The sequence below is a fragment of the Scleropages formosus genome, chromosome 16, assembly GCF_900964775.1.
Source record: "Scleropages formosus chromosome 16, fSclFor1.1, whole genome shotgun sequence".
Lineage (NCBI taxonomy): Eukaryota > Metazoa > Chordata > Actinopteri > Osteoglossiformes > Osteoglossidae > Scleropages > Scleropages formosus.
In genome coordinates this window covers 4,913,424-4,921,170 of record NC_041821.1, presented here as the reverse complement: position 1 = coordinate 4,921,170, position 7,747 = coordinate 4,913,424, and positions in this window count along the sequence as shown.

The window sequence follows — 7,747 nt, the reverse complement described above, 5'->3', positions numbered from 1 at the left end:
TTGGCCCGGCTGCAATTGTAACAATTTAGAAGCAGGGCCCTAGCAACAGCACGTGTGACACACCCCCGTGGTCCCTCATTGGTGTGACGTGTCGATAACTGGCTCCCGATTGGCTGTGATATAACAAGCAGGCGTGTCCGCCTACGTCATCACAGAAGTGAACTTGAAGATGTGCCAAGGCTGCCAGACAGTGTTAGTTACAGGCTATCTGTGCAGCTAGTGCATATACGCATTTTTTATGCATTATTATTTATTACATTGTGCTATAACTTGAGTAACAACCTGTGCATTTGTAGATTCGTGTTTTTTTAATGCACAGCATAGTATTTATGTTAGCGTTGGCCTAAAGTTGGAATTGCAAATATTGAAAAATTGCAGTAATAAACATGTAAGCAAGGTATTAGTAATAACCACTGCATACATACTAATAGGGTTAGAAAGGTACTGGGATTCTGCTGGCTGCAGAATATACATTTTTGATATTTTTAATTATTTAAATAGGTATTGCAAGGCCTGTGAAAATAATTGTTTCAGCTGATCAGGAAACCAGAACAAAGTGTTTTACTTAACACTACAAAAAAAAAAACTTTCATTCGAGAGAGATGTATAAATTTACTCAGTTCAGTTCAATTTATTTGTGTAAGTCGCTCTTCTCACACTGTGACAGCACTGAACAAAGGCATAAGACAGATCAATAGTTGGCTGTACATTAAAACGCATTTATGAAAACACGCAAGGTGGATTTTCAAAAGTGAATGCGACAACTTCGTTTGCAATGACAAGCACAGAGCTGCAGTAATGTAAAGAATGAATCAAGAACAGACCATGTGTCACATTCCTCGTTATTACGTTTGCGTGTAATGCTGGAGGTGTAATGCTGCTCATAAAATTAATCACAGTCTGACGCTGTTTTTATGAACAGCTGGTGTGTTTATCGCTTATAAGAAACACAACTTCCCGGGCAGCGCAGGATATCTGTCTATTACTAATACTACTGACGTGTTACTGTCAGACATGGCATGAACACAATTGCGACAGAGCTGGTACATCACAACTAGGCCGCTCACGTGACTTTGACTGACAGCGATAAATTCACATTTTTAAGAGCTGCGCTTTCCTGACTGTCTGGATGCATGTTCTCAAGAACAGTCAGAAACTAACGAAAACGTTTCACATGCTCTTTCGGAAGGAGTGATCTGCAAAGTTGCACTTTTTCCTGTCGCTACGTCCTCTCACCCTTTGGGGAGACACGCCCATGTCCTGTTATTTTTGCCATGTATGATTAGGAGAGGGCACATGCTGCGTTTCCGCGGGCAACGTGGTAAACGTGGATGACGGAAAGCGCTTCTTTGTCTTTCACAACATGTACGGTTAACCATTTCACGGAGATGTCCCCGTCCGACCAGTTTCCTGGGTGACTCAGAGGCGTGGGCTGGGATTCTGCAGGGGACGTGTATGATAACCGCACCGAGACACAACCTTCTGATTCTCACACTCCCAGTTTCAGGCCTCGTGTCCTGTCAGTTGTTCTGTCCTTCCAGTTTGTTTTATTGCTCTTGTGTTTTTTTCCCCTTCTCCTCGTGGACATGACACAGAGGCCTAAACGCCACAACCTCCCACATCTCGGTTGAGTATTACAGGTTTGGAGCAGCGTGTGAAACTGTGTTCGATGTGTTTCTGAGAACTTGTCACGATATCAGGTCTTCCCAACTGCACTTCTCAGAGGAGCTGAGGTCATGCTTCAGAAAGCGGGCGACAGGAGCCCAAAAAGGCTGTAAACAGATGCCCAGGATCCAACTCTGACAAAATAGCACCTTTTCGATGAATTTATTGTTGGTGCAGACCGAGTTTCACATCGAAGCTGACGGATTTTTACAGTTGCATGCGTCCTGCGTGTTTGTACGCTGGGAAAGTTTGCGCTGCGTCGCAGAAAACAGAAGTTTGCTGTCCTTGTAGATGATAAAGACACAGTTCTGCTGCTGATGACCTCATGAAACAAAATAATGCTGTTGGAAGAACTGGTTCTAGGATTTTATGGATAAAGAGCACTTTGTTGTTTTTTGAGCACTCTGTGCTTATGAAATACAGTATATACACACACACGCACACAGTGTCTACAACCGCCTGTCCTAAGCAGGGTCACGGCAAACCGGAGCCTAACCCAGTAACGCAGGGCGCAAGGCCGGAGGGTGAGGGGACACCCCACAGACGGGATACCAGTCCGCCGCAAGGCACCCCAAGCAGGGCTCGAACCCCAGGCCTGCCACACAGCGGGCCCCCACCAAACCCGCTGTGCCACTGCACCCCCCAAAATACAGTATAATACTTATGAAATAAGTATTGAGTGGCACGGTGGCACATCGAGTAATGCTGCTGTCTCACAGCACCTGGGTGGTGTGAGAGAACGTGGGTTTGATCCCCACTCAGTCTGTGTGGCGTTTGCATGTTCAACCCGTGTCTGCGTGGGTTTCCTCTGGGTGCTCTGGCTTCCTCCCACAGTCCAAAGACATGCTGTTTGGGTTCCCTCATAGTGTGCGAGTGTCACTGAGTGAGTATGTTTCACTGGTGTATGGATGAGCGACCCAGTGTAAGTAGTGTATCTAGCAGTGTAAGTCACCTTGATGAATAAGGTGTGTGGGCTGATAACACTGCATAGAGTTCATTAGAAGTTGCTCTGGAGAAAAGTGTCTGCTAAATGAATAAATGTAAATGTATGAAGTTCAGCCTAGTCCAGTACAGATAGAACGGAAGCAACAAAAATCCAAAACAAAACTAAGAGAGCGTCTAACTGATACTCCCTGTGCCTGCTGTCTTAAAGGAGATCTCGACCATATCGCATGTAGTTGAACATCCATGTTTGTGATACCAAGATTTTGTGAGGTTCTGTATTAGCGGCTGAATGTACTGTAGTTCAAAAGTTGTGACAGGCTGAAGCGGAAGACGCTCGCTATGCGGAGTTCACGTGCGTTTGGGCCCGGCCTTTTGTTTCACCCCCTAAACACTGGACGTGTAAACAAATGGAAAACACGAGGCGAACAGAAGGAAGCGGTCTGAAAAAACCCACAGCAGAGCCAAAGATGTACAAAAGTTTTCCCGGGCGGAGACAATTCAGACGAAACTTCTGAGGCTCGCTGGGGGGGAAGAAGGAGAGAGCCGCGATGAACTATGTTTACGGCTCGACTGGATCAAAGCACTCGTGTGTCGCACGCCGGAGCCAAAATGGAGGTGTTTCCTCACATGACTTGCACCGCACCATTCGGGCTCACGTTGTCTTTACCTTAGCGCTTGCGCATTGCCTTCAAAGGTCAATAAACCACATATTTTCCCTTAACCAACATATCACGGAGGCTTTACCTTCTCCGCGTCCCTCCTGGTTGCCATCACTCGGCACAAGATGGCGGCCTGGTTGTTTACAGGCGCTTTGTGCTGGGCGACACGCTTTTAGAGGCAGCTAACAAAGGTTAGCATATGTTTAAACAGTGAATAATTGATATGCCGTGGAGACAGTATACTGATAACACAGTGCGTGGAAGCGCTGCGTACACCTGGGAGATGCTGTTCCAGTGCTTTTCGTGGGTGGATGTGGCGCCACTGCGGAATGGAATGTTCATATTTAGCTTATTAATTATTCATCTCTTTGTGGGCTTTTTGAAGCGCATTGTTGTCGCTCTTCCAAAAACTATACGATGAGGCTGCTTCCCTCATCTGCCAAAACCGACGTGGAAGGCAAACAGAGGCACGGAATTCGCCTACTGTGGTGTCAGTAGAGCGTAATGTCACTTGCACGGACGCGCAAGGGATCAAAGTTTCGATTTTATGTTTAGTCACCGCGGCACGGCGGCGTTCCTGTAAATGCCTAGTTTTTGCAGGAACTGTGGTGCGGTTACGTAATACCTATATTATCATTAGGCTGTCACCCTGACTGCCACCCTGTCACTCCACCTATTCCCATTCTTACTGAAACAGGTGAGCTACTGGCTAATGATAGACACCGAGGGCCGTGATAGCTGCTCAACTGTTTGTCCTGCCCAAACCCTTCCCATGCTGGTGTGAATGGAAACATTATTAGGGCACCAAGTCCTTTCACCTATCATTTCCCATGCAACGCAGTCCCCACCTGCAGGACAGCGGTCCTTGTCAAGTGAAATCGCTCACGCTATGTCTAAAATAGACAGATTCAGGATCCTATTTTTGCATTCCTTTTCTACTTTGGCAAAACGGTGCTTAATTTGACGCCTTTCTGAAGATCGCCAGGCAAAGCCTACATTTCGTGAGAAGGATCCGTTTTTTAATGGTCATAACGCATCACCCGTGGCGGTCGCGGAGCAGAAATCCCGATTTTACAGTTAAGACCCGTTAATCCGACAGCGGGACAGAAAGCCCGAAAAAGTAAAGATTTGAATACACTCAAAGAAATGTAGAACTAAATTCCCGGAATAACCCGCACGCAGTCTGAAACTGCTTGTCCCATGCAGGGTTACGGAGAGCTGGAGCCTAACCCGGCAGCACAGGGCATAAGGGACACACCCAGGACGGGATGCCAGCCCATTGCAAGGCACCCCGAGCAGGACTTGAACCCCAGACCCACTGGACAGCAGGCTCTAGTCTAACCCACTGCACCACCACCACCACCACTTCTTGGGGTAACCCATAATTCAAAATTCAAACAATACAAGCATATTTCCAAAACAAACCTCCGCATACTGTATGTATGTTTATCTGCCGTACTGTAATTTCCATAACGTCAGTGACACCATTATCATAAAATGAAAAGAGTCCTTTTCGCCATCATTGCTACTCATGGACAAAAATGCAAGGAATTAATGTTATACAATAGCAGAGCATAATGAACAGAGTGATGAGGTGGCCTACTGTTTGTTCTACAACTATTTGTCTACCTAACTGTCTGGTTAAACTGGTCGACCCGTTTACTTACATTGCAATCATCCCTTTGTAAGAAGAACAGCTTTTCTGGAATATCTGGAGCCGCATTCACATTGAACTTATGCTCATTTCTATGAAATATTTAGTCATTTTGTTCCATGCCCAGAATAATGGGTGTTTGGTCTATAGCTGGGTGTGACTTTTGGGGAGAAATAAATTTCAAATACGCTGCGACGTGTTTCCCTCCGGGCCCAGTTCACACCGAAAATGAGAACAACTGTGACATTTCATAGAATCATTTGTTTTCATTTGTTAGATTATTTTCAGCCGTTACATCTGAACACTGGTGAGTTCTCCCTTTTCCTGCCAAACACAGTACGGCAGGCGAACTCCCACACCGCACCGGGTCGTAAACAAGGAGTCGGCCTGGAAATGTGCGGGAAAAAAATGCAGTTGCTTTGTGTCCCATTGCTGGACATCTCCCGCAGTGAAATTCCACACCAGATGCAAGGCAAAGCCACCCCCCCCCAAAGTTTCTATTTATATTATAATGGTCAGCATGGTCCCTGATGGAGCTCTTCTGCTTCCTCACTCCGGGCCTGGCAACCAGCTGGCCTTTTCATTTCCCTTTGTTTTGCTTTTGACTTTCATTACGTTCAGTTTCTTCTTCTAGTCTCGGTTCTTTTTCGGTCCGATTTCACAGATACTCAGTGGTCCCCAGGACCGGAGCTGGCTGAGATGGGCGGGTTTGAGCAACGGTCGCGTTATGGGCTAAGATCCTCTGGGTGAGGAGCTGGGTTGTGTGACATTTAGAAAATGCCGTCCCCTTGCTTCCCCATGACACAGTGGCTTCCAGGAACCATCAGCAATGGGCACAGAGGGGCTTTTCCTCAAAACGGGTCCTCTCGGATCACACATCCCACATTGTCCCTTTTGGACATGACTTGTTACATCAATGGGAAAAAAAGCTGCCTTGCAGTGAGTCTTAATTTCCATTAAGAAATCATACTTACAGAATATAATGGGGTGGCACAACGAGTAGTGCTGCTGTCTCACAGCACCTGGGTGGTGCAAGAGGATGTGGGTTTGATCCCTACTCAGTCTGCGTGGAGTTTGCATGTTCTCTGCATGTCTGTGTGGGTTTCCCCTTGATGCTCTGGTTTCCTCTCACAGTCCAAAGACATGCTGGTCAGGTTCACCCATAGTCTCTGAGTGACAGAGAGAGTGTTCTCCACTGATTACATTAATGAGTATATAGTCATAAGCATTACTATAATGTTTTATTAGCATTTTAAATAGAGTGGCGTAAACTCTTAAAGGGATTTTGCATGTTCTCCACGTGTCTGCGTGGGTTTCCTCCCACAGTCGAAAGGAATGTTGTTCAGGTTCACTCATAGCATGTGAGTGACAGTGTGTGTGTTCCACTGATATATGGATGAGTGAGCCAGTGTAAGTAGTGTATCTAGCAGTGTAAGTCACCATGGTGAATAAGGTGTGTGGGCTCATAACACTACATAGAGTTCATTGGAAGTCACTTTGGAGAAAAGTGGCTGCTAAATACATACACATACACACACTTTCAGAACCGCTTGTCCCAGACGGGGTCACGGAGCCAACCCGGTAACAGATGGCGTAAGGGGACACACCCAGGACAGGACGCCAGTCCGCCGCAAGGCACCCCGAGCGGGATTTGAACCCCAGACCCACTAAAGAACAGGACTGTGGTCCAACCCACTGCGCCACCGCACCCCTCAGCTGCTAAATAAATAAATGTAAATGTAGAAGTAGCTGTAACCTTGTATTAACATAAACATTAAAGGTGTTGCTACAAGCAGCCTTTTGAAGTTATAGTATTGTCATGAATTTAGATGATGCTTTTCTTACAGTGTTAGGTTTGTACACTGAGCAACTAACGACTATTTAGAATCCATTAGCTAATTTAGTTGAGGTTTTTCTCCAGAATCGCCTGTGATGAGAATGAGTATTTTATCCTTTATCAATTTAGGGTAAGTCCCTTCGCCAAGGATACTGTAGCTGGAGGTGAGATTTGAACCTGCGTCTTTTGACCAAAAAGCTGACGCTTTAACTACCGCGCCCCCCACTGCTTGGGTTTTCTTTAACCATTTTTACTGTGCCAGTTTGAGGTAAGTACCTCACTCAAGGGCACAACAGCAGGAGTGGGAATTCGAACCTGTGTGCTTTGACTGCAAGGTGACGGTCAAGTTACGCTGTTTTTCGCTCAGTCCATTGCCACTGGAGGAACGTCAACGTATGTCACAATCACCCCGAGTGTGAATCTGGGAGCCGCCGGAGATCAGAGACTCGTCAGTTTTGCTGTATTTATGGCTGTGTTTGCGGGTGTGGTAAACTCCCTTTTTATACTACATGTTGTGAAGCTGTGGAACTGGTGCGATCACTGGAGCGCCGCCAAGGTCTGCGGGAGCATCGGTGGCATTTTATGTTTCACTGGCGGCTTCTAGTCTCTCGCGCACATCATTCTGCCGGAGCAGCCGGTCGCTTACGTTCCATTCGCGTTTGGCGTGACAGGACGACCCCTTGGAGGGCCGACCTCTCCAGCCGTGCTGGACAATGACCCCTGTCCTCACTGGGGACTGAAGGAGATCTGGAGCAAGCAGCACGGCTCTCTTGCTGTATTTACACGTCAATTCAGCTGCCGAAGAAGTGTGCCTCAGTGCACCAAGTGTAGCCTTGGCGGTTCAGAGCTGACGCCTTCAGCCACCAGAAAAATTTAGGGCCTGCTGTTACACACGCAGCTCCACACTAGCGTCCGGGGTGTGAGCCGCTCTGGATCGAGCTGCCCGGGGTTCAAATACTATCGGCCCCCGTGGGCCGCCCTCAGGGC